Here is a 27,870-nt window from a genome sequence, read left to right on the forward strand (position 1 = left end):
ATTGTTTATTTAAAAAAACTTCTTATAAAAGAATATAATTTTAGTTTTGAAAGAACAGGCTTCTGGGTTCCTGTTGTTAACTTGCTTGCCCAAAACCTTTTGATCTATTTTGTAAAAAGGAGCTGTCTTAATAAAAACCTAGGTTCCCAAGGGATATAGTAACAACTCTGCCATATGCTTTGTCTACCTGTCTGGAAACGAAAAATTCCTGTAACAAAGGACACTTCCAATAATGGACGGAGACAAAGGTTTTAATAATATTGGGCCAACTGGTCCCCCTAATATATCTAGCATGTTCCCAAAACATAATAACTATTGGAATCAAACAGGTTATGACACCATTCTTCCAAATATGATTGTTTCATTTCTGTTTGGGGAGCAAGAGAAAATAGCTCAAAGATCCTACTCCAATGAAATAAGATGGAGTGTTACAGCAGTAGAACTTTGGATTTGTATTGCTCTTGGATGGTACTTTGAGAGTCAAGACTTCTAGGGTTTTTTGTTTTTGTTTTTGCTTGGCTATCGAAGAAAACTTCTGGAAAGCTCAGCAGCTGTGGTGTTCTCCACCACTATAAGCCATCTCAATAAATCAGTTAGATATTATAGCAGTGAAAACTGTGGGAGGGTGTCTACTACTGTCTCCGGCCCCCGCAACACATTTAGAATTTGAACTGAGTTAAAATTTGGGAATGCAAAAATAAACATTTTGCATTTAGGAGATAAATAAAGAGGAAGATGTAAAGTAGGGCAGAGAACTGGATGCTGGAAAAAGTAAGCTTTAGAAATGTAGAGATCAGGCAACACATCTGTCCACAGTATGCTTAGCCAACATGGAGCTCTCTAGATGTTATTGGATTAGTATTCTTACAACCCCCAGCATTGGCCATGCTGGCTGGGCCAGTTCCCTAACCTGTTGGCGTCTAGATGGTTTGGATTACAACTCCCATCTGCCTCAGTCAGCATGAACTATGCTCAGGTATGATGCGATTTGTAGTCCACGACACATGAGAGACAAGGAATGTCGGTTTACAGCAACAAGATGCAGCCTTTAATGCCATATAACTGAGAACAAAGGTCTCTAGCATTAATCTAAGAAAGGCAGTTTTGTGTTATTTTACTTCTCTGAAAACAACAATGCAAAAACAAAGATATTCCACTACAGTTTACCTTTAGCTGTGAATTCCCTTGGCTTTAATGTTCTGTTTGATGTAATGCTATAAGGCTTTGTGAAAATCCATTTTAATTTTCCCCAACAATGCCAGAAATGTCAGTGACAAGATATGGACACAGCGGAAATTTAGAAACAAGAAAACTATCTATCCTTTGGGGACATACCATTTGGATGAAGCTAGATTGTGTTATTTGTAATCTTTATGAAAATACCAGCACAATAAAATGCCCCAGTGGTTTTAAATGAGCTGAGACAATGCAATATATTTTGAAGTACAGAAAAGGAGTTGCAGATTAATAACACATGGAGAGTACAATAAGCAGAATAATACAAAATGTTGACCAAGTTCTTGTAACTGGCATTATGCTATAATCAGATACTGGAAGGTAATTTTGCAGTCTTGATTTGCTGCAGAGCACATTGAAATGTTTTTTTTTAAAACAAACTTGTTGCATTTTGGTACAGGGAGTTATGAAGGCATGAAAAAATAATATTAAATCATTATTGAGTTTTCAATATTTAATGTAAAAATGTAATTGCTCATGGGTTGCCTAATTTCATGATGCTGAACAAATATTAATTTCTGTCTCTGTACGGAGACCAGGACTGTTGAAGGGAAACTGCCTTCCAGCCTCCTGAATCTCACTCACACCTTGCCCAGTTGTAAGCAGGGAGAGATGGAGAAAGAATAGTGGAACTGCTAGCCAACCTAGCCAGAATTTCGTCATCCTTATTATCACCACCACCACCACCACCATACAGTGTTTCAGATAGATGTATTTAAGTGGTGTGCAATGATATCAGTACCCTGTACTGTGGCAGGATGAATCTAATGCTGAAAGCCAATCTTGTTTCTATGGATATGACATTCTGGGCTTTATGGGAGGAGGGTTGAACTTAGAAACCCAGAAAGCTGCTTTACACTGCGTCAGACCACTGGCCCATGTAGCCCAGTATTGTCAACACTCACTGGCAGCAGCTCTCCAGGGTTTCGGGCAACGGTTTTTGCCAGTTCCTACCTGGAGATGCTGAGGATTGAACTTGGGATCTTCTCCATGCAAAGCAAGAGCACTGCACTTGTTTTGCACACATCCTTCCCCAAATAATTAATTATCAGAAGTGTTCCAATCTAGGAACACAAGAAGCTGTGTACTGAGCCAGACCTTAAGAACATAGGAAGAGCTTGCTGCATCAGGGCAAAGGGCCATCAAGTCCAGCACCCTGTTACAAATCACATGCTCATGGGAAGCTCACATACAGGACCTGAACACAAAAGCACTCTTTTTGCTGTGGTTTCCAGCAGCTAGTGTTCAGAAGCCTACTGATTCTGAGCATGGAGGCAGAGCATAACCATTGCGGCTAGTAGCCATTGATTCTTCACCCCCCCCCCAATAATTATGTCTAAACCTCTAGTAAAGCCATAAAAGTTGGTGGCCATCTCTGTAATGTATACACTATCAACTAAATATCTGCCATGTGGCTTCTTTAAGAGAAACAATTATGACCCAGGAGGGCAGCTCCTGGAGGGCTGACTCAGAGGTGTGGCATGGCTGGAGGCATTTGTCTTCAATCTTTATGTGCTCCCAGGCTTCTTCAGAAACAAAGTTTGTCAACCATTAGCTTGTAGTGAGTTTCTACATAAATAGCTGAAGACAACACATGGTGTCAGAAGTATCACTGCGTTCTTTGGGAGCAAATTCCATAGTGTGAAGAAGTACCTGCTTTTGCCTGTTCTAAATATTCCAATATTCATCTTAATTGGATGTCCCCAAGTATTATGAGAGATGGAGAAAAAGCATTTCACTATATGAGAGCCAGTGTGGTATAGTGGTTAAGAGTGGTAGACTCGTAATCTGGTGAACCAGGTTCGCGTCTCTGCTCCTCCACATGCAGCTGCTGGGTGACCTTGAGCTAGTCACACTTCTTTGAAGTCTCTCAGCCCCACTCACCTCACAGAGTGTTTGTTGTGGGGGAGGAAGGGAAAGGAGAATGTTAGCCGCTTTGAGACTCCTTCGGGTAGTGAAAAGCAGGATATGAAATCCAAACTCTTCTTCTTCTACATACTCAATTTTATGTACTTCTAGCTGAGTCGTGTCTACACTGACTGGTAGCAGCTCTCTAGGGCTTCAGACTGGGAATCTCCCCAGTGCTACCAGGAGATGCTGGGGATTGAACATAGGGCAAAAGCTCTACCAGTGAACTACAGCTATAACTCTAGGCTTACCTTAGTTCTCCTGCACCAGTTTGGTTAAGCACAGAAAAAACCCAAGCTATGAAACCAGAGGAGAAAACTCCCAGTGTCAAGATGTAAGAAAAAGATGAAAAAGAGAATGCAATATAGTCTCTTTGGCTGCTAAAATCAAAGCCTTTTTTTTTTTTTTTACTAACTGTGTCCAAAAGTTAGTGCATTATAACGTCATCATAATTTTTCTTACGGGGTAGTAATATCATGTGCAGCACACTTATAGCAACCATTAATCACGGAGACACTTGGAATGCAAAAGGGCTTGACTTAATCAGATCGTGGTACATATAGCATGTTTCACCGCCTGACAGAAAGAAGAAAACACCGTGGTTATTAACTTGTAGGAAAGAAAGAGAGAACTGCATGAACCATAGTCTCAGAAAGACCTTCACAGTGCATGTGTGTGTGTGAAGAACTGGCAAGGAAGTCATCGTTCATGCATTCTAAGGTCACGAGAGGTACCACTGTGATTTTCTTTTGCATGCTTCTGCATAACAGAAGCTGGAGCATGTAGCAGCAGTGGAAAATTCCTTTTTGAAAAGACATGTTGGTTACAGTATTCAAAGAACTGATTAAAGCTGCTATTCTAAAGCATAAGAGTGACCACCCAAGCCCACACACATATAATAATAATAATAATAATAATAATAATAATAATAATAATAATATTGTTTCTACCCCACCCATCTGGCTGGGTTTCCCCAGCCACTCTGGGCGGCTTCCAACAAAAGCTTAAAAACATCAGTCATTGAAAACTTCCCTAAAGCAGCGCCTCCCCCGCCCCCACTGATGATGCAGGGCTGTGTGTCGGGGTCTGATTCTTGCAATTACAGGCTAAGCCTCATTAAAAGCATAGGAATGGGAAACTGGACCATGCCCATCTCCACGGTCTCCATACAACTAACTCTTGAACCACAGTGGTCTTCCCTACTTCCTTCTCCAACACTAAGAATAAATGTCTGTGTTTACACCAGGCTCACAATTATTTCAAGCTCTTTCAGACACCCTGCTTTATTCTAAATCCACCCCAGCTAGTGCAATAATTATATAGTATTGTGTAAAGAAAGCTGATTATACTGATATTTAGCTTTAACGCAAAAATACTGGGTTGAAAACATACAGGCAGGGAGGGAGGGAGGAGAAAGTCTGCCTAAATGGTGGTCAATCTGCTTCCATGGTTACCAAACAACTGCTGAGATTTAAATATGGAAGTAGAAGGCAATCTCCTTAATCTTATTAACTAATCCAGATTGATTAACCAGACATAAAAATTATTCAAAAATCCATATACTACAGCTTGAGCACAGCAATGCTTATTTATCTTGCTGGCTGTTATTTATTTCCTTTGCATCATATATTAGATACTTCTTAATTATTTTAATTAGAGAGTAGGCTTGTGCAAACGTTTATTTACTACAAATAATTTCCATTTGACATTAAACTTTTTTTTTTTTTAAATAGTCTCTGTGAAATGTTCCCAATACCTCATCTGCTTTTGAACAAAAAGCACTGATGGTGCCCTTGAGTGCCTATTTCAACAATTAATTACATACTTTTAAAGGTTATTTCTAACTCGCCTTTCATGCCAAAGCAACCCCAGGTAAAACCTTATCAGCAGCAAAAACATCAAAAACCCAAAACCATAGAACAGATGAAAACAGCATAATACAGAAGAAGAAGAAGAAGAAGAAGAAGAAGAAGAAGAGGAGGAGGAGGAGGAGTTTGGATTTGAGTTTGGTTGGACTGGATGGCCCTTGTGGTCTCTTCCAACTCTATGATTCTATGATATCCCGCTTTATCACTACCCAAAGGAATCTCAAAGCAGCTAACATTCTCCTTCCCCTTCCTCCCCCACAACAAACACTCTGTCAGGTGAGTGGGTCTGAGAGACTTCTAAGAAGTGTGACTAGCCCAAGGTCACCCAGCAGCTGCATGTGGAGGAGCGGAAACGCGAACCCGGTTCACCAGATTACAAGTCTACCACTCTTAACCACTACACCACACTGGCCAGCTGTATCTCTGAGGGTTGGGCATTCCATAGATGGGGCACCACTACAGAAGAGCTTTCTGATGCTGCATACAAGATCTCAATTGGCTTCGGGCAACTAAAGGGACTCCTGTTTGCCATGCAGCCTCTCCTCCCTGCTCATCTTTTCTTTTCAGATTTGCCTGTCTTTCAGCTTATGCCATTTAGCATTTTTCCTTGTTTCCTTTGTGGTTTTATGGCTTGTTTGCCGCCCCCCCCCCCCGTTTAAGTGCCAGTGTAACTTAAGTTGAAAAATGTGTCAGAATATCAATATTAGAGTGACATTTCTATTCTGTTTATACTGAGCATGTAATAGAGTGTACAATTTTGAATATGATGGGTGCTTAGAAGAATGATTGGCAGCCTATCTTAAAGCATCTGGTTGTGTTGCGGCTTTTACTTCCCATCCGCTTTTATCCACCCGTGAAATAGTCCAGAAACAAGTATATTGATGCAGAAAATGTCAACAATAGGAGAATCTCAGAAAACCCACTACAGAATTTTCCCATTTAAGTCATCAGAAAACAAACATTATGCAAAACAAAAACGAAAATTCTTTCTAGTAGCACCTTAGAGACCAACTGAGTTAGTTGCTGGTATGAGCTATCTGAAGAAGTGTGCATGCACACGAAAGCTCATACCAGCAACTAACTCAGTTGGTCTCTAAGGTGCTACTAGAAAGAATTTTCGTTTTTGTTTTGACTATGGCAGACCAACACGGCTACCCACCTGTAACTGAAACATTATGCAGTTAGGAATGGCGAATCTGTCATTTTTTGCTTTCTCTACATTTCTAATTTTCCAGATCTTAGGTTCTCCACATTCCTATATCAGTTTGAAGTTTGTTTGTGGTATTTTATTTTATAAAAAAAATGTTATGAAAATTTTAATAAATATGATTTGGCAAAAAAAGAAAAAAGAAAATTATCAGCAAATTTTCCTAGTTGCCTGCCTTTAAAAGGCAATTCTGTCTAATGTACACACATTTCACTGGTAGAACACATTTTCAGCATTGAAATATATGCATTTAATGTGCACTTTATTCTAGCATATGCCCTTTTCTACACATCACATAGCTGTAATGCTGCACTGCAAAATTCAGAGAAGTGTGAATTTGGAGGATGGCTTCATTTTGGTTCATGTATTGTTTCAGGAAGAACGAATTTGGTAGGCATATCAAATTGAAAATGTGAGGCTACACAATGATATGTCCTGGTGTAAAGGAATCAGCAGTTGATTACATACCATGATCCTTGTCTGAGCTTCTAATTAACCCCCGCAAATGTGAAATTACAGAATTATAGGCAGGAGAGAGAAAATTCTTTTGGGTCACAGAGTTCATTTCGTTAATAGCACTAAATATTTCTTAATTTTCTTATTAACTGTTTGTTTGTTTGTTTGTTCCTTCGTTCCTTCCATCCTTCCTTCCTTCCTTAGGAAAGGAAGGAAGCAGTCATCTCTTTATAGCAGGTGGTGATTCCAGCTCCCATCACACCTGATCATTGGCAATGCTGGCTGGTGGTGATAAGACTTGAACAACCTCCAGAAGGTCACAGATTCCCACCTCTGCTTTGTAGCATGCAGGCTACTCCAGTTGACAATGACTAATTTATTAATTTATTAATGTATTAATTTATTAAATTTCTATATTGCCCAAGGATCACAGGGTGGTTAACAATATAGAAGCAGAAAAATACATAACATAGTTACAAACAAAAACAATTCCCCAACAGTTTAAAAGGCCATAAGTTGTTTAATTTGCCAAAGGCCTGTGAGAAAAGGAATGCTTTCGCCCGGAGCCCAAAGATATAGAATCATAGAATCATAGAGTTGGAAGAGACCACAAGGGCCATCCAGTCCAACCCCCTGCCAAGCAGGAAACACCATCAAAGCATTCCTGACAGATGGCTGTCAAGCCTCTGCTTAAAGACCTCCAAAGAAGGAGACTCCACCACATTCCTTGGTAGCAAATTCCACTGCCGAACAGCTCTCACTGTCAGGAAGTTCTTCCTAATGTTTAGGTGGAATCTTCTTTCTTGTAGTTTGAATCCATTGCTCTGTGTCCGCTTCTCTGGAGCAGCAGAAAACAATCTTTCACCCTCCTCTATATGACATCCTTTTATATATTTGAACATGGCTATCATATCACCCCTTAACCTTCTCTTCTCCAGGCTAAACATACCCAGCTCCCTAAGCCGTTCCTCATAAGGCATTGTTTCCAGGCCTTTGAAACAATGAATGTAATGAAGGCACCCGGTGAGCTTCCTTGGAGAGAGCGTTCCACAAGCAGGGAGCCACCATGGAAATGCTCTGTTCTTTTGTTGCCACCCTCTTGATCTCTTGTGGACAAGGAACAAGAAGAAGGGCCTCAGATGATGATTGCAGGGTCCAGGTAAGTTCATATGGTGAGAGGCGGTCCTCGAGGTATTGGGGTCAATATAAATTCAAAACTAAAGAGCGAAATTGGAAGGATAGAGCAACAGGACAACAGGGGAAGAGAAAGGAATAGAACACTGAGAAAAAGCCAGTAGGAAAAGTGGAATTAGATAATTATTTAAAATGCAGATCTTAATTTTCATTAAAAAGATTTAGGTTATGTTGCCTATCTTTTTCTGATTTTCCTTGCCTGTAGAATATTATACATCTGCTCACTACAAATTCATAAGAATATTTTGTGTTATTTTATCTAGATGAAACAATAACTGTACATTTCTGACACCATGAATGTGTATTTACCTCTATTCCACTAAATTTTCCAGTGTTCGAAAAAGTCTTATGACTGCTTTTATGATCGATAGAAAGTAGCTAGAGGTCCAGATACACTATGATGATAGATTTAAGAAAATGTTTCCACTATTGATGCTGAACGAGCTGTGTCAATTGTGTCTTCTGTCCTAGGTTTAAATTTGTCCTGGGGAAAATATTTACATCTGTATTTCATAGTTCTTACTAGGCTTAAGGAAAATAGGAAGAAAGATTAGTAAATATTTGAGGGTAGCTGGCCAGTTTTTCCTATTTTGGATTTTTTTTTAGTTCAAATAACAAAGGCTTCACATTTTAATTGGGACTGAATTCTGTATACTTCAGCAAACATGCCATGTACTCAGTGATGCACGATGGTTTCCCCCACCCATTTTGCTGCAAATTTCTCCTATACAATGCAAATTTCTCCTATATGCAATTTTACCAAATAAACACATTTCTGCAGTGCAATTTTCTCCAATAGTTTTGTATGTTGTTTTCATTAATATATGCATTAATGGGCACTTTACAGTCATACATGCTTTTTTGTATGCATTACTTTACTGGAGAGCTGTAATGCAAAATTCAGAGAAATGGACATTTCAAAAGAGGGTTGTGTTTTGGTTCACATATTGTTTCAGAAAGTGCAAATGATGTAAGCTTGCCTTTAAATAAGCACTGAACAGAATTTTCCCCAACATTACTATTTGCAAGTGTCTTTTCTTTCATCCTGGGCCTGTGAAGGAGATAGTATCTAAAGATATGAGGCAGGCAGCAGGCAACACTGGTCCATGACTGAGATATTGGACTTGGATTTCTAAGATAATCTATAATTTCTTTTTGCATTTATTTGTTTATAATTAATTATCTGTATTTCATGTCAGTCCTCATTTACAGCTCTCTCTCTCTCTCTCTCTCTCTCTCTCTCTCTCTCTCGTGTGTGTGTGGGCTTATTACATGAATTAAGCACAACTCAATAAAATGAAAACTTATCTAGAAATCACACACGTCCACCACTTTGTTTCTGCAGAACATATTCTAGTCTAACTAATTACATTCTGACTTATCTTTATTGCCACTGGAGCTCTAAAGATAAATTATTTCTCACTTGGTAGTTTAAACAACAATATGGTCATATATATTCCATTGCAGGGTTTACAGCTGTACAGCTATAGGGCTACATTGTTTTAAAGCTCCTGTGCTAAATTCTGCATTTTTCTTGAGTATTATCTGAATATCACCAATAATCTTGAGGTTAACATTGCTCTTTGATGTTGCTGTTTAATTGCAGAAGGTGAACTCTGCTCACCTTATCTCAATGAGGACAATAGGGAGCTTTTCTTCCCAGAGTCCACTGAAGTTAGTATTTCCATTTCTTTTTAGGGTGTCACAAGCCCAACACTCGCAGTGGAAGCCTATACATGTCTACTCAATTGAGTTTAGTGGAGCTTGCTTCCATTAAGTGGGCACTGGATTGAAACTTTTTTGGGGTGTTTGCAGTAGTCAAAGCATCGAAACCATGTCGAGAGAGCATGTCACCATGTCCCAATAAAAAGGAGCTGCACTTTTGACTTTCACACATTGAACATGAAGGTCTGAATGTGGTTTGTAACTGCATTCAATTGAACACACATCAAATCCTTCCCACAATCAAGGTTCCCGATCAAAGGGAGGACTATAACTGCCATCAGCTGAATGTGCTTAGAATCTTCCTGCAAACTTGTGGTTTCACTGCATGAAAGTCAGGAGATGAGAGGGTGTTGCAAAGTGGGGAGACTGGGTGCAGGCAGGGCAGGGCTAGTGTAACCCGCTGGAATATGTTCCTTTTAAGAATTCTGGAGGGAGGATATTCCTGCACCTGCTCAGTAGAGAGTTGAAGCATGGAGCAGCCACTACTACTATGGGCAAAATGCCTATATTAAGAAAGGAAGATTACTTTCCTCAGTGCATGTAGGAAGTGCTGGTTAGACTAGATGATTCCTGGCTGCCTCCTTTGTGCAAAGTCCCGAAACCTCTAGGAACAGGTTGGTATTGAGGTTTCCTTTAAAAATGTAAAAGGAGTTATGAAGTTCTACAAAAGTATAAGTTCCTTGTCTGTTGATGTTCTTTTGTGTTATAAAATGGACTTTAAAGCTTCCTTTCTTCATGGAACTATTGGCACTGGAAGCCATTTTAAGAAGACTGGTGTGGACCTGAGGTGACTGAATAGAGACAAATTTTCCTCTTTGTGGCCAGCAAGGACTAAGCTTCAAAGGAGAAAAACTGAACCAAGTAAAGAGCTTCTGTAGTAGCAGCCTGAAAGACAGCACTTTAAAAGTACAGTGCTCTGTTTTATTGTGTCATTTATGTAAAATCCTTATATACGTATGTATGACAGAAAATTGTTCTTGCTTGATGTTTGAGAGTTACATGTTTGTCTCATCATAAATCCTTTGTTGTGAAGTCATCACACACCACACACACACACACACACACACACACTCATACATACTCATACATACAGTGGTTTTTTCCATGGGGATACGCAGAGGGGGGTACCCCTAAATGTTTTGTGAATCTAAGTTTGACCTCATTGAGGGGCAGTATTTCAATATGAGTAGGAAAATGAGAGTACCCCTAAACATTTTTTTTTAGAAAAAAGCAGTGTGTGTGTGCAGAGTAACTTATGGAGAATTATATTGCACCTCCCATACACACTGGGGTATATAGGGTGTTAGGGGAGGGGCAGTACCTCTGGTGGGGGACACATCACACTCCTTCTGGGGTAGTTTGTCACAAGGCAGGGCCATGAAAAGGCAGGCTGCAAAAATAAACAGCACCTGCTTGGTATGCATAGAGAATTATCTTTAAAATGTCTGGAAAGCACAACCCTGTGGTTGTGAGTGAGCACTGGTATGAAGGAATCCACAAATCCTTAGGAGGGCAGCAGTTACCATGTCCCAGAAGAGCAAGGCAACCCTCGAGGTCAAGATTCTCCAAGATCCAAGGCTCCATTTTCTTGTAGGGTTCTGAACTGCCTCCCTCTAAGAGGCAGAGCCTGTTGATGTAATAATCGAAAGCATTGCTTTGGTTTCGAAGCATATGTTTCATTCTTCCTAACTTGATATAACAAAAAAGTAGAGTTGGCAAGCGATCAAAATCGCCATATGCCTTTCTTCTGCTCAAAAAAGTGTGTCAATATTTTGGCACCAGAAGTTGAGAATTTTATTTGAATGCTAAGTACTAAAGCAAAATGGATTAGCCTTTAGTAAGGGGAGTTTGAAATTGCCCAGTGCCAGGGGGTTAATGGAAAGCAGTATGTCATATATGCTAGTTTCTCCTTTTGCTATCTCGGCCAGAACACCTGGGTAATGTGTTCTGCATAAATTAAAATTCCATCAATATTCTGAGAATCTTAACATTGGCTCTCCTTATATGTTTGATGGGAAATTTCTGTTGTTAGAGCTAGGCATCTGGTTAAGTATTCTGTTCTGATTAGTCTTATCATTGATATTCTACATGCGAGAAAGGGTATATAATGCATTGTGGAAATCATCTGCATTTTTTATTGCTTTAGGGCCTTCTGAAATACAGTGATCTGCCACCCATTTTCTCAATGTGACATTTAGGAAGCATCCCCATGAGTTTCAAATGGTTCCTTTTAACTAGATTTGCAATATTACTTTGCCAGGGAATGCAGAAAGGTTTTTATCTTAGACTATAAACCAGAAAATTAAAAATGTATTTCCTGCACCTATTTAAGTTCTGCTGGCTTGTCACCGAGTTTCAATTGGAAAAAGGCAAGACACTATATTCTTACCAGCCAGCCATTATGCATCGCGTTACATTTGCAGTGCATGGCTGTTGCTTTATCAATGGGGCTCATGCATCATTAGGTGACAGTGCGTGGCATTTTTGAAATTTAACATTGAAAGCTTGATGAGAAAGCAAAATTGACATATACCTTTCTATATAATGGAGGGCGGGGGAAGCCTATCTGAAATCCAAAGTTTTACACCTTATTATGGCTAAATGGCCTGTTTTAACTCCAGATCCAAATAAAAGAAGATAGATGGCTCTCTTCAGGCACTACCAATAAATGTTACCTGCATGTGTGCATATGTATGTGTGCAAGGAGGAGTGTGCTAGTTCCACCCCTGGTCACTGTTCTCAGCACCCTCCAGCTTGGGGAGGGTGATCTTCTGAAGTGAGGAGCCTCCTGTGCTCATGGAGTTTTCATACCTTTTCATCACAGGACTCATTTTCTGTCTTTTAAATCTACACTTGTGGTGATTTTTCTGTAGCTTAGTGGTTCCCTTTGCTCGCCAGGAGTACTCTACAGAGTTCTCCTTCTAGCTTGCCACCGGCTTACCAATGTAGACTGTCTCTGTTAGGGTGGTAGTCATAGAATCATAGAATCATAGAGCTGGAAGAGACCACAAGGGCCATCCAGTCCAACCCCCTGCCAAGCAGGAAACACCATCAAAGCATTCCTGACAGATGGCTGTCAAGCCTCTGCTTAAAGACCTCCAAAGAAGGAGACTCCACCACACTCCTTGGCAGCAAATTCCACTGCCTAACAGCTCTCACTGTCAGGAAGTTCTTCCTAATGTTCAGGTGGAATCTTCTTTCTTGTAGTTTGAATCCATTGCTCCGTGTTCTTGTAGTTTGAATCCATTGCTCCGTGTTCGCTTCTCTGGAGCAGCAGAAAACAACCTTTCACCCTCCTCTATATGACATCCTTTTATATATTTGAACATGGCTATCATATCACCCCTTAACCTTCTCTTCTCCAGGCTAAACATACCCAGCTCCCTAAGCCCTTCCTCATAAGGCATTTTTTCCAGGCCTTTGACCATTTGGGTTGCCCTCTTCTGGACACGTTCCAGCTTGTCAGTATCCTTCTTGAACTGTGGTGCCCAGAACTGGACACAGTATTCTGGACACAGAATAGTCAACTATCTTTTACTCAGCGTAGACTGAAATTAATGAACATGGCTAAGTTAGGTGCATTAATTTCAATGTCATTACTCTGCATAAGACTTTGTTGAATTTTAGTGGAACCCTTTATCTCTTTCCCACCTCTGAATCCAGTTTTCTTCCCCCATCCACTCTCTTTTCCTTCTGCAAACTTTTTTCATCTGTTCTCTTTGTATATTTCTGCCTCTGTTCTTGTTCACTTGTACATTCCTTGGGACCTTTCCTCAGTTCTCCAGCATCCTGCCTTTGGTGGAGCTGCTGTGAGCATCTGGGTAAAGCTTCAAAGCAAAAAACAAAAGGAACATGCTTGAAAATCTCCACCTCCTGCAAAAAGACAGACCGTCTCTTTCAGACTGTTTTTCTAGCTACATGAACAGAACAGTGCTTTATCCACCCACCCCTGTAGCTGTTTCTAGTCACCAGCCACCAATCAGGAAACATACTTAGTAGTTAAACAAAGGACTGCAAAATGTTATCTCTTTACCTTTTGACCATTACAGTTTGTGAGCACATTATCTTTAGTCGGGTTTGCAAGTCGCCTGTCCTTTCAGTTCAGGACTTCATGCTAGAATTGTAACTTGCATACCTTTATTGCAGTATTACAGCAAATCTCTGCTCTAAAGCCAAGTGTTCTCCGAACAGTGTAAGAACCAACATTATAGACATGTTTTAACACCTTACCTCTCTGGCTTGTCTCACCAGGCAATCAACAAAATTCACAACCGTTATATAAATGGCAGAACACCACATGACTAGGAGAGAGTGGAAAAATAGTGAGCTGAAATATTAAGATGTCTGAATTTCATGCAGACCATAAAAAATAAAACATAGCTGCTCTAAGCTGTTTTTATGCAAACAGTTCATAGGTTTTATGATGGTGAACATCAGTCCCTCTTTAAGGGAGAATAAGAATTTTCAAACTGCAAGTCATTTTGAGAGGTTCTAGTATACTGTCTTCTGTCAGTTCATGTCAGATAACTGAATGAGAGACCATATGAACCAGTCCAAATTAAAACAGATAAATTATATAGACTGGTAGATTACTGGAAATAACAATTAGAAATCTGATACTTTTAATCAGTATGAGCAAAGTAGGGGTGCTCAAAGAGGCACTTCTGCCTTGATACAGCCAAAGTGTGCAATATATAGAAGCAGGATTCCATATGTGGATTGCTGATGGAGGCTGGATCCTGCACACAAAATGGGACACCTCATAGGTGAAAACACACAACACCTAGGAATAAGTGAAGCCACTACATTCTGCTATGAGATGTCTGAAGGGAAAGTACAATAGATTGTAGAATCTGGAATTCAGGAGTGACCAATTTAGTGCCCTCCTCCAGATATTGTTTGACTCCCAACTCCCATCAGCCCCAGTCAGGGGTGGAGCAAGTTGGGGGCGGGTACCGCCCTGGGGGATGACATTTTGGGGGCGGGCCCCACCCCCGTGATCGACACCGGCAGCATGGCAACTTTTAAAAGGCTGTGAATGCGCTGCAGCCTTAAAAGTTGCCGCACTGCACGGAAGGGGTGCCGGCCAATCGTGCCCGCCACCTTGGGTGGACTGTGCATGTCCACACATGCGCAGTCCACCCAGGAGGCTGCGCATGCATCGTGATGTCACGGCGCACACGCTGGGGAGTGGTGCACCACCCCCGGGGGGGGTGCCTTGAAGTTTGCCGCCCCAGGCGGCAAAGCGGCTCACTATGCCGCTTGCCCCAGTCAACATGACCAATGGTCAGGGATGATGGGAGTTGCAGTTCAAAAAAATCTGGTGGGCCACAAGTTATCCACCCTTGCTGGACTGAATGTGGGAACCAAAGTTGCATGAGCAACTAGGCTGCCTATCTCAACTGCCCCAAGGCCTCAGCACAGTGAGAGTTCGATAACATCACTGGATTGCTGCTACACAGGATACTTTCAAGCATGTACATTGAGAGTTCAGGGAATCCTTTCCAAGCTTAATCCCCTCCAGAAGTTTTGGACTACAGCTACCATTAGCAACAGCCAGCATGGGCAAAGTTGTAGTCCAAAATATTTGAAGGGCACCAGGTTAAGAAGACCAGCTTAAGGTGCCCTGGAAAGTTCCTGATGTATATTAGTGCATAGCCTGATTTCATCCCTACCCACACAGCACTGAAGAAGCTTTATCGAATCCAGTGCTATGCACGACACCAAACTGGAGCTCTCATCTCTGACAGACCCGATCACCTGTTAGTGAAGAGATCTGAAAACAGGCATCATATTCCCCTCCCTTGCATCAGATGATTGGTAGTGGCAGTGATTACTTTGCCAACCATTTGTTTTGCAGAGTTGGTAGCATGGAGATCTATGCATACAGTGGTATGTATCATATTTATATCCCATATTTCATCCAAGGAGCTGAGGGCAGCATACATTATTCTCTCCTCCTCCCATATTATCCATCACAACAATCTTGCAAGATAGGCTAGGCAGAAGGAGAGCGCCTGGCTCAAGGTCAGCCAGTAAGCTTTATAGCTGAGTAGGGATTTGAATCACCACATTTTGAAGCAAGTGAAGCAATATATGTTAACAGCTAAAGAGGACTCTCCCCGTAAGACCATTAAGTCTAGAGTCTAAAATTATCCAACTGCACCACTGCTAATAAGGTCGACTCAGGACATTTATATTATAATGCATGGGCAGTATGGAGAGTAAAGTTCTAACTGAGAAAGCCCCCCCCCCCCAAGTTCCAACTTCTATTTTGCTTTGTTTTTTCTAATATGTATAATTTACCTTAGTGTTTGAATTTTCGAGCTTTTTTCTTGTAGACTATGTTCCAAAAGGGTTGACCAAGACCTGTTTCAATCCCATTGATCAAATGAACTCTTTTGAAAATAGATGTTCCGTGATAACAACATCACACTTGTGCACAAAAGTTTTTTTCTTTGCGTAGTTTTTCTTATCTTTGTCTATTTTGACAAGTGTCTACACAAAGATTTTTCTCAACAGTTATAAGTATGGAACTGGCAGAGATACATAATTAATCTTGCTCTATCTCATGGAAATATTTCTGAGTGACAGCATGAAGGTAAAATTGCAACTATTGTTACTTGCCACATAGACTTTCCATAGTTTAATAAGTCATTTCCATTTCTAGCTGTTTCTCATGGGCCTTAAATATGCCTGCTTAAAATACATTTTCAGCAGGAAACTGGAATATTATTATGTTCCATTAATATAGCCTAGCTAACCCCTTAGCAATAGAGGCACGTAAAATGTAAGGTGGGAATTTCTGTGTAACATAGGAAAGGAGAGAACATAAATATGGCACCCATTATAAATTAGAACAGTGAAGAAGTCTTCTGCTCACTCAACCGTCATCTCTGCTGATAATCATATACTAGAACACAAAGACTTACTTCCTGGAAAAGATGCTAATATTTTATTTGTCAAAAGTCACAGTCTTGTGCTGAAAGTTATAACTATGCAAGTCAAACAAGAAATCACAGATGTTATTTTGAGAGATGCTAATCAATTTACTGAAAATATGGTAATTTAAGAAGGACTTGCAACTAGGTGTTACCATTTGAGCTCCTATGTGTGCTTTTAAAGTAACCAGTTTGAAAAATCAAGTGTTTCAGATTTTCACAAATTACCCACAAAAATTGTGTAGAACAGGGGGTTGGAAATCTGATGTTCTTTGACCACAACTCCCATTAGCTCCAGCCAGCATGAGCAATGACCATGACTGACAGGAACTGAAGTTGGGGTTCAAAGTTTCCTCATTTTGGGATTTAAAAAAATGAATGCAAAATCAATATGGGGTCTTAATAGAAATTCCTAGCATCTTCCTCCCACCCCTATCTATAAAGTAAAGCCAAGAGAGAAAGACACAAGCTGTTCCATCATGGTAAGGTGGTAAGCCAAGGAACCATATGGAATTAAGTCTTCAATCTCAATTTCCTTGTAATTGGTACAGTTAGATACAATATATTTTCTTTGGCTCAAACTGGAAGAAGACTAAATGAAAAAGAGAGAAACAAATAAAAGCATTAGAAGATTGGCATTTGAAAACAAATGTTTTGTAGTCAACAAGACTTAATGCTTGGAAGACCATAATAACACTTCAGTGAAATCATTAAAGAAAATCTAAAAGTCATGCTAGTGCACTGGCAAGGTCCATTTAGATCAAAGCTAGTGCACTATCTGTTGTATTATTTACCAGTATGTACATTTGTCAGTGTGACAAAGGATCTCTACCACCCACCACCACCATAGCAGAATAGGATATGTGGCAATGTCCAGGTGAGTAGAAACTTTCTGGGATCTAGACTCCAGGCTGTTAGAATCAGCAATATCAGTCAGCTAAAAGACAGCACAGGAACTCAAGAGGGAAAGTGAAGTGTTTGAGTGCGTGGATGTAGATATGTCACAAACCCGCTTGTTACCATTTGCTCCACTCTAATAGTACTCAGTCCCTCTTATTCTACAAGTATGCTACTAAACCCCTTTCAGGCGCTTTATGGATGGACTCAGAGTAGTTAAACTAGTGATGCTCTTGCTATAAAGAAGGCTGTGGGACCTTTTCCAGCTCCAGGGCCACATTCCTTTCTGGGTAACCTCCTGAGAGCTACCTGGCAGTGAAGGGCAGGGCCAGGAGCAAAAGTGGGCAAAGCTGTTAATGTAAATTTTATCTTGTACAGCAGGCTAGTTTCTTTACACAGTCCCACTCGCCTCTCTATTCTCTACCCAGGCAGGCAAGAGGAATTAGCAGAATTCAAGGACTCATTCTAGCCAGGCAACAACAATCGAGGAGGGTGTGAAGGGAGGCTGGTGAGGGGGTATGGCTTGGGGAAGAGGCTGGGGAGAGTTCCAAGGCCCAGACAGAGAGGCCTGGAGGCCACCAGGTCTGAGGTTCACCACCCTTGATGTAAAGTGTAAAAGAGGAACTTGTGCCTTGCACAGAGCGTACAGAATTACCTACAGAATCAGGGAATTGCATGGCTCCTTGCGCAGGGGATGCTGAAGTTCCCTCTTGAATTTTGTATATTATTCAAAACATTAATTTGGACCTTTACATACTACCACCCATTCTCCTAAAACTCAGTTAATGGGGTGGCATGTCCCATTTAGCCGCTTGAGGTGAATGGAGAACATGCCACCAACTCCGCTGCCCACTGAATCACGCCTCTCTTACCTGTGTTGCACAGCAGTGCCTGTGAGGCACTGGCAGCGGCACCAATTTCCAGTGAGATTTCATGATCAGGTGGGGGCCCCCTCTTGGGCTTCAGCTACTTGAGGTGGGCACCTCACCTTGCCTCATCAGTGGGCTGGGACTATTGGTTAAGGAGGTTTTATTCTGAGAAAACCTGGTGTTTATAAAAAAAAAAATGCCAGCAGTCCATGGCACCCTCAAATTCTGAAACATTGTAGTTGAAGGAGAGGGAGCAAGGGCCTAGATGTAACTAGCCCTCCTTCTCTCATCCATATACCTTTGTTTCTCCTGCCCCTTGAACCTAGACATATAATTCCCCTGAGCTATCATTGATTTTAAAAAATCCTGGAGAGTTAAAAAGACAGTACATAAATATCTAAAGAAGTAATATTTGGTTTTCAGTGTGTTAACAGTGACACTGAAAAAAATCTATGAAGACCAATTGCCTCCTTAGTTTCACTTTCTCCCCTTTTCCTGCTCCTCTCTAGCACACTTTCCAGGTCAGTAAAATAGGATAGCTTCTACCCTTTCTTGAACTCCTCATTGCTCTCCTGTCTATCTATTTCACATAAAGTCTATATGTAGCATTTCAAGTACTTTCTCTAAAGATGACCTGAAGTATATTAGATTGCTTCAATGACTCCTTGTCCATTTTTAGCATTGATTCACCTGACCTGTAATGGAGAGGTGGTAACACATTACAATTTTTCCACTATCTCCATTGATTGCTGTGGTTCAAAGGAATCCCTGCCCTTCTTAATAGAGCTATGAACTCGTATCAGAGAGGGCAAAGCCTGAAATATCAGAGGAATCATTTTCTCTGCCATGTCTTCTCAGATTTTTCGTAACATTAGAGGCAGGAGAGTCTGTTTCTTTTATTTAGTATGCAAGTGGATGACCTTTACAAATCATGTGTACCTCTTTGACTTTGACTTCCCAGCAGTGGAGTTTTCTTCCTTGATTTATGCCAATGAAAATGAGAGGGGGAACCCAATTCGTTATGTAATGGATGCTCCGAATGAGGCCTATTAGGTCACAGAATACATTATTAATGTTCTCAGACAGTTATATGATTATGGTTGCAAATGAGTTTAACATGCCAAAGCTGAAGGAAGTATTTGGCCTTCTCCATACATTATTAGATTAATTATGTATCTTTGCCATTTCCATATTTCTAGTATAGGTAGTGATAAAATCTTTGTGTAGAAATTTGTGAAGATAGGCAAAGTCCCTTCATTGTAGAAGAGTCTTTGGCCCACCATGCACTTCTTGTAAAGCAGAACTTCACAGATTAATGTATGTCTGATAGCATGGTTCATGTGATCCATGCCCTTTGCTTGAAGGGCTCGAATGAACATTCTCCTCAGGTTTGATACAAATAACAAGAAGGAAAAGGCTTCAAGTCTGCTAACAAAGCATTCAACCACAAGCAACCTGGTGCAGACTCAGTTCCTGCCATTGGTCCTTAAGGTGCTTTGAGCACATATTCATTAGAATTGTTTGATAAAATATTAAGAATTTGTGGTGAGATCCATGTTTGTATGGTCACTTCTGGAAATTATTATATTACCCTTTGCTTTTCACAGAAGACATGCTAGGGCAGAAACAAATGTGTAATATGCTACATACTTCAGAATGCAGAGCAGCAAAAGGTCCAGGTCCAGGATGAAAAGTAATTATATAGTATGCATCAATGGATCCAGTTGATATTTTTGTAAGAGGTCTACACATGAACAAGCAACCTCTGAAATTCCTTCCCTACTAGCAGCTGTAAAGGTAAAGGTAAAGGTACCCCTGACGGTTAGGTCCAGTCGCGGATGACTCTGGGGTTGCACGCTCATCTTGCTCTATAGGCCGTGGGAGCTGGCGTTTGTCCTCAAACAGCTTCTGGGTCATGTGGCCAGCATGACTAAGCCGCTTCTGGCAAACCAGAGCAGCACATGGAAATGCAGTTTACCTTCCCGCCAGAGCGGTACCTATTTATCTACTTGCTCTTTGACACGTTTTCGAACTGCTAGGTGGGCAGGGGCTGGGACTGAACAATGGGAGCTCACCCCGTTGCGGGGATTCAAAACTCCGACCTTCTGATCAGCAAGCCAATGGCTCTTTGGTTTAGACTATAAATATGATTCAAATACTTCCTTCACAGAACTTTCTTCATAACAGAAACAAAAAACAAGTAATGATACATGCAAATAGTTCCATAATATGACATATGCTTGTCAGAGCATTGGTTCATCTTCTTAGTAAATTGAAGCAACTCAAAACAGAGGTTCTCCCAGAGAGATTCATTTGCACATCTTTCTCCCACTGTGGCTGGGAACAAAAGTCCAAAGGCAACTTCCTTCAAAATGGTGATTTGCAACTAAATACCTTACTCTCATGATCTAAAGTTAAACACCTCTTGTGAGCTAGCAAATAATACTCTAAGTTAATTATCAACACTTTTAGAGAGCTACCCTTAGCTTTAGTATAACCCATTGGAATTTTCCAGTGTTAAACCCTTCAGCAATACATAAACAGGCATTTTCCATTTCAGTGTTCAATTAAACAATTATACTTAACAAGAGTGTGGTCTTGGAAGACAGAGTATATAAGGGCTGCCACACAAGCCTTCTAGTTGCTGGAAATGACACAAGTCTCTGGCTCTTTGCTACTGAGTCTAGACCTCCCTGCACCCCCCATCCCCCTGCTGCCCCATGATGTTGACTTTCTCTCTGAATCACATTTGGACTTAGAGTGGCTCTCTGTGTTTGACATTTATTTGTTTGGACTATGCTGTGCATGCATGTGACTTTCTTAGCATTGCCAAATGAAAGATTATTCCGCCTCCACTTTTCGGTTGTACGCTAAAGTGGAGCTGCATTTAAATCAATTTGATTTTCTAATTCCCCTTTGATTCTTGAAAGGATTTTATTTTTTTAAAAAATTGCTATTTCCTCTGCACTTCCTTAATACGCATAGTGTAAATACCAAAACAAATTGCTTCTTGGCCCGCTCAGTACCAACTTAGCAATCTTATATATTTGCATAAAGGCTTACTGCAGTGTATCTTTTGTTATTCTTGGTGAGCCAGCCAGCAGAGCACACGTGGGATAGAATTTTCTAGAGCTGCCTGAAAGATGAGTTATATCTAAAGGAACACTGGGAAAGAAATGTGGGCATGTCTGGCGCACACATAGCTTGGCTATTGTGGGAATGTCAAGATTAAGCAATTGTAAAACTTTCAGTTTACACTTTCAGTGACCCACGTTGCAAATGCCTGAGGAGCTTGGGAGGGCAAAGTTTACTGACGATGATCACCGGCATTATTAATTATTACTATTATGATTACAGTGGTACCTCAGGTTACAGACGCTTCAGGTTACAGACGCTTCAGGTTACATACTCCGCTAACCCAGAAATAACGCTTCAGGTTAAGAACTTTGCTTCAGGATAAGAACAGAAATCGTGCTCTGGCGGCGCAGCGGCAACGGGAGGCCCCATTAGCTAAAGTGGTGCGTCAGGTTAAGAACAGTTTCAGGTTAAGAACGGACCTCCAGAACCAATTAAGTTATTAACCCGAGGTACCACTGTAATACATTTATTACCCACTCTTCACCTTTAGGTCCCAGGGTAGGTTACAACATTAAAACACAACATTGCGACACAATATTAAAAACACTTCGTAACAATTTACAGTTACAGAAATAACGTGGATCCTAAAAATATACAAGTGTCAGAAGCCAGGACAAAAATGTGTGTCTTCAGTATTTTCTGGAAGCTGTCTAATGAAGGTTTTTAATTTGTGACTTTGTATTGTATTTTGGTATTTGTTGGAGGCCGCCCAGAGTGGCTGGGGAGACCCGGCCAGATGGGTGGGGTATAAATAATAAATTATTATTATTATTATTAAGGTGCCAGACACAACTCTGTGGGGAGGGAGTTCCACAGCTTAGAATCTGCCACAGAGAATGTCTTCTCCTGAGTTGCCATCTCCTGGGCTTCTGAAGCTGGAGGAACTACTAGGAGGGTGGCCTTTGACAATCTACAGTAAGCACCCAGGAGGGTCTGTAGGAGGGGAGGTGGTATTTCTGGTATTTTTGGCCTGCATCGATTCGGACTTTGAATATGGGGGCTATATACAGAGGCACTAATTAGTATGATTGTGGCAGCCCTTTCTCAGGTCTGTAACAAGCGTGAAGGGTTACTGCTGGACAGAATAGGTCAAGCAGCAGAAAACAAAAGAGAAGGTACTCAAAGCACACACCCCTTTATTGCAGGTAATGCTGATCAGCAGATCAAAGCAGATGCATCAAAATATTGGTTCTGAATATAGGACCCCCCAACCAACTTAGGCATTAGCGAGAATGATAAATTTGAGAGGGGGTCTTTGAGAACCTTATTTCTTCTTCTTCATCATCATCATCTCCATCTTCTTCTTTTGTATCCAGTGCCTTACTTTCCTTGTTTTTGGTTTAAGTAAAATAAAATGCTGAAACAAGAAAAAATAAGAAATGGGTCACTTTCAAGTATAGCCAGTAGCTTGATACCGATAGGAAGTATCTCTATTGTGTCACATTCACAAGCAACTTATATTTGGAGGCATATTGCTCCTGAACCTGGAAACTGTTTCAGCACCGTTCAGATGGCTCCAGGACAGATAACTGGGGATTGTTTTGTGTGCTTTGGAGGGAAAATTTGTTGGGAAGGACATGGACTTAAAGGGCTAGTCTTGCTTCCCCACCAATTTGACCCCCTGCTTTATCACATCTTGGTCTTGAGTTTGATAAACTCAGCTATTTCTCGGCAATTGCATTAAGGGCAAGAGTACTCATTTTATGTCAAAGGTGAAATTCACTTAAAATTCCAAGGTATGATGGTTTCTTTAAGAAGTGTAGCTCACCCTAATCTAAACTCTGTTCACATAAATGGAGAACAAAATCAATGTCTCTTTGAATCGCAGAGAGGGTTTCTGAAAGATCATTGCATTGCTTGGGGTCAGTTACTGAATACTGAAATCTCACCATGTTTGTGTGTTAGATGAAGGGAAAAGAAATCTCTCCTTCCTCCCCCCAATGGAGGAGGTGTTTTTCAGGATTTGATATGTGTCTAAGGGAAGAGAAGGGTTCCCCGTCAAAGAAAAAATAATTTCTCTTTGTAGACTGGGCAACTTGACATTATGGAACCACTTTAGCCTCAGTACTGTATTATATAGCAGTGTCCTAGGCAGAGGAACTGAGACAGAGTCTTTTTCTCCACCATCCACAGCATTCAGTAACTGAATTGTTTTACCATGATAAGCTGTAAACAGCACAGAACTATTGAGGAAACGAGATGCTGCTACTCTGCCTGCCTTCTGTGTGCTGGGTTTTCTTCCAGTCAATCAAATCTTCTGTCTTTTACTCGTGCCCTCGCTAAGCTGCTAAGTAAGATGATATTGGGGTTTTCATCTACCCATTTGGAGTGATGCGTAATTATTTCATACTGAAAAGGGACCCACCCTCACACACAATCCCACTGTTTAATGACTAGCAATGGAGGAAACACTGGTCTTTGAAATCTATCTTGCGCCCTATTGCCAGTGAAGTTAAGTCATTGTAGACTCTGGACTTAATGGCCTTATGGGGGCCTCCCACTTTAGATGGTAGGTGTATAATATTTCTTCATTTACATCAACATGTTTTAAGCTTTTTTGTGGGGGGAAGCAACCAGCTCAATCTGCTGTATGGGGAGCCAGGGAGTTACCTGCCCTGATGGCTCCAGTGCCTATTGCCCTGGTGGCTGACAGTGGTGTGCCTAGGTAGAAGGCAAGAGTCTTAATCCTTAGAAAAAACACATGCTGGGATCAAACAACTGATAAGCAGGTTGCTGAACCACAAGAAGTGAAGGCAAGGAGAGGAGTAAATCAATAGAAGAGAATTTGGTTAGCGTGCCAAAGGAGACACTGGGCTTTGAAAGTGGGCAGGACGTGCCAAGAGCAGGATGAATGGTGGGCAATGTGGGCAACAGCAAGGTCTGCTTCCTTTTGCCAAGATATAATATTTGACTTGAAGCTAAGCCTAAGTCCCTGGTTCCAGGGTTGTAGGGTACATCAATTACCTGTTAGCTGTTTTAGGGTCTCTAATGAAATGGATTCGACCCCATTAAAGCCAGTCGTTAAGTATTTATGTTTTGATTGGCCTTTTCTGTGTTCAGGGTGCTTTCCCCCCCAGTATCAGTAAAAGACAAAATTGTATTCCGGGAGGACATCCAAGTAATTTGACTAAATTGGTTGGATCAAGCTTTGGTATATGCAATCCAACTCATTTTTGTCCAAATGTAAGTATTTATTATGGCTCACGGAGTTGCAGTGCCACAAATCATTAAGGTTTATTTTCTATGATTAATTTTATAGCCATGTAATCTGCTGAAATTATAAATAATATTCTACAGACATGGTAGAGAGCACTGCAGATTTGTTACTGAAGATAATATGTTGCAGGCATATAAAATGGGTCTTGGTGGCATTCCAGCCATCTTGGAGCTTGGTCTGCAAAATGTCACCATGGTTGTAAGAAATGCGCCTTTGAGATTGTACATATCTTTGTGGGATACTTGCAATTAATCTTTTGTGAGGGTGACTTCAAACTCCCCAAAGGTGTTATGTCCCTTGAATATAAAATAAATGAAATGAAATAAATAACACTATGAAATATGAACTTTTGTCCCATTCCTTAAATAGTGTTTATTCTGAATTGTGCCTTTTCTTGCTTATTCCCTTCTTCTTTGGAAGTTCATGGCTTGAGACAGGGGTCTAGAGCATAGCTGTCAACTTTTTCCCCTTTTTAAGGGAAATTCCCTTATTCCGAATAGGATTCCTTGCAAGAAAAGGGAAAAGTTGACAGCTATGGTTTAGAGCAGTGCCGGATTTACATATAAGCTAAACAAGCTATAGCTTAGGGCCCCAATCTCTTGGGGCCCCAAATTTTTTTAAAGAAAACAACTGTATGTACATTTTCAAAATATAAGATAAAAAAACAAATAAAATGGCTTTAGATACCTATTAGGTCCATAAATTACCATATAGCATATATTCAACACAAAAAACAGTGACAATTTGTTGTTGACAAGGGACAGCTGGACATATAAAGGGCCCCATTACCTTCAGTAGTTTAAGGCCTCATCAAACCTAAATCTGGCCCTGGTCTAGAGGACAAATGTGGTCTTCCACCCCCTCTTTTTGGCCCTTGGGACCCTCCCCTAGTTGCACACACCAGGTCACACCTGGGCTGCACACCATCCTCAAATGCTCTCTCTGTGTGTCTATAGAAGCCTGTAAATTCGCATCTGTTGCTCTACCACTTTTGTTCTGGAGTCCTTCTCACTATGGGCATGGGGCCTCTCCCAGAAGGTTGTTCATGAGGGAATGTGGCCTTTGGGCTGAAAAGGGTTCTCCACCAGTGTCCTAGGACAAGTTTTCCCTTTTCAGCTTAATACAGCAGATGCTAGAGGAAACTAACCAGTAACCTGACTGATATGGGGACAAACAGAAGAAGATACCTTCACCCCGGTATGGTTCCCCTTCATCACACACAGAGCCGAACAAGACAACGACAAAAATCTACTGACAGCATACAAATCAATATGTCTAACCTTATCCAAAACACCCAACAACCCCACTCACACAGGAAACCAAAGATCACCACAGCCAACCACAAATGAACAATCACACCCTACGCCAATCCCGACCTCTCTCACCACCAAAGAAACACAAGCGAACAACAGAGAACCTACACAATCAACGCTGACACCAAACCCTACATATATTAAGGAAAATAGAAACATAGTCACCCCACCTCACCCACCCCCCAACCCCCCACCTCTTTCCCCCTTCTCTCCCTAATGTCTCAATAACCAAAACTGATTTGTAAAAATGTTACATGGAAAAAATACGAGAGAGACATTGCACACACTTATGTAAATCAAGAAAATCTTCAATTAAAAAAAAAGAATGCCATGTAAGGCCACCCTTGCATCCTGCTGGCTCAGTTGGCTGTTTGCTCAGTGCTTGTCTGCACTTCCTAGGTATGCACTACAGTCTCAGCCTGGCCATGAAAAGGGCCAAGAAGGTTGTTGTTGTTTGTTTTCGTGTCATGCACTTGCCCTATTGCCCTGCCTACTTGTACTATTTGACATGTGGGAAACTGGTAGGTAGTGCTGGTTGTAGTATTTCCTGAGCTAGGGCCGCCAGTTCAAGAAATTTTGCTGCCTGAGGCAAAGGACAAGATAGTGCCCTCTCCCAAGGCATGTACAGAAACCAATTTGACTGGTATTTGGCTCTTAATTCAGTGTGGCCGAAAAGACAGTGTCTTCCACTGCTAGTGTGGTGGGTACAGGGCAGGCCACATGGCACTCACAGCTCTGACCCTTCCCCCACCTCAGCATTTGCTCACTCTGCCTCACTGCAGGATCCTGAGTCCCCAAGAAGGTGAAAAGGGAATCCCCATGGACCTTGAATGGCTCCCACACTTCAGGTTCAGGAAGACCTCCTTCAACATCTGAACACCACTGTATGTGAGGGGTGGGGTACCATCTTGTATTTCACAACAGGTAGCAAAATGTCTTTGTCTGGCCCTGCTATCTAGTAATTACTCCATCTGGCTATGGGCACCTTAAATATATTATTCCAGGTATTTTGGACATTTTTGGGGGATATAATTTTTTTTAGTGCTTCTTTAGTTACAATATAATACAATACCTTTATTGGCATAGAGCTTCTTCAGTTCTTTCTTGTGTCCTTGTTTACAAGCCAAATTGAAATGGATGGATACTTCTCTGCTCTTGATCAGCATCCATTTAGTGGTAAGTGCTTTTGTGTAGCTCCCCTTTGTTTTTATGAGACTTGAACAGAAAAGCATGTTTTTGCTGCACTGTGCCCTTAAACCTTATGTTCTCAAAGTTAAGTCACTGAGAGTTGTTTTGATTTCTAGCTGGTGAGTCATCATAAACTCAAGCCTTAGAAACTCCGGAGGGTATTTTGTTAATGCATGACTGATATGATTTAGCCTGTGGATCTCATTAGGAAACTGCTGAGGAATTACACAAGGGGAGGGAAGCATATTGTTTTATTGAGCCACATTATTAAAATTCCTAGAGTTAATTCGCATCTCCTTGATGTCAAATAGTAATACTATACTAATAGTTTGCTTTGTATAGATTAAAACATCAGTTTCATTTAAGCTCAATGCAGGCAAGCTGATTTTCTCAGATATGAATGTTTTAATGCTGCACTGGAACAGGAGTACACTGAAAGCAGTAATTTCAGGATTTGCTACATGCTATGAGCATAGGAAGTTACCTTTTATTATCAAGATCACTGGTCCATCAGCTGCAGTGCTCCAACAGCAGTTGTCCAAGGCCTCTGGGACGCTGTGTTTTTCATACCTGCTATCAGATATCTGGCTAGAGTGCAGCATCTTCTAGGTAGCCCCCCCTCTCTCTGTGTGTACAAATCTGGGGTCCCCAACAAGGTGCCCTCAAACAACCTCTCTGGTGCCCACCAGGGCCCCCTGCTCCCCCCTGCTGTT

This window comes from Lacerta agilis, chromosome 7, assembly GCF_009819535.1.
Source record: "Lacerta agilis isolate rLacAgi1 chromosome 7, rLacAgi1.pri, whole genome shotgun sequence".
Taxonomy (NCBI): Eukaryota; Metazoa; Chordata; class Lepidosauria; order Squamata; family Lacertidae; genus Lacerta; species Lacerta agilis.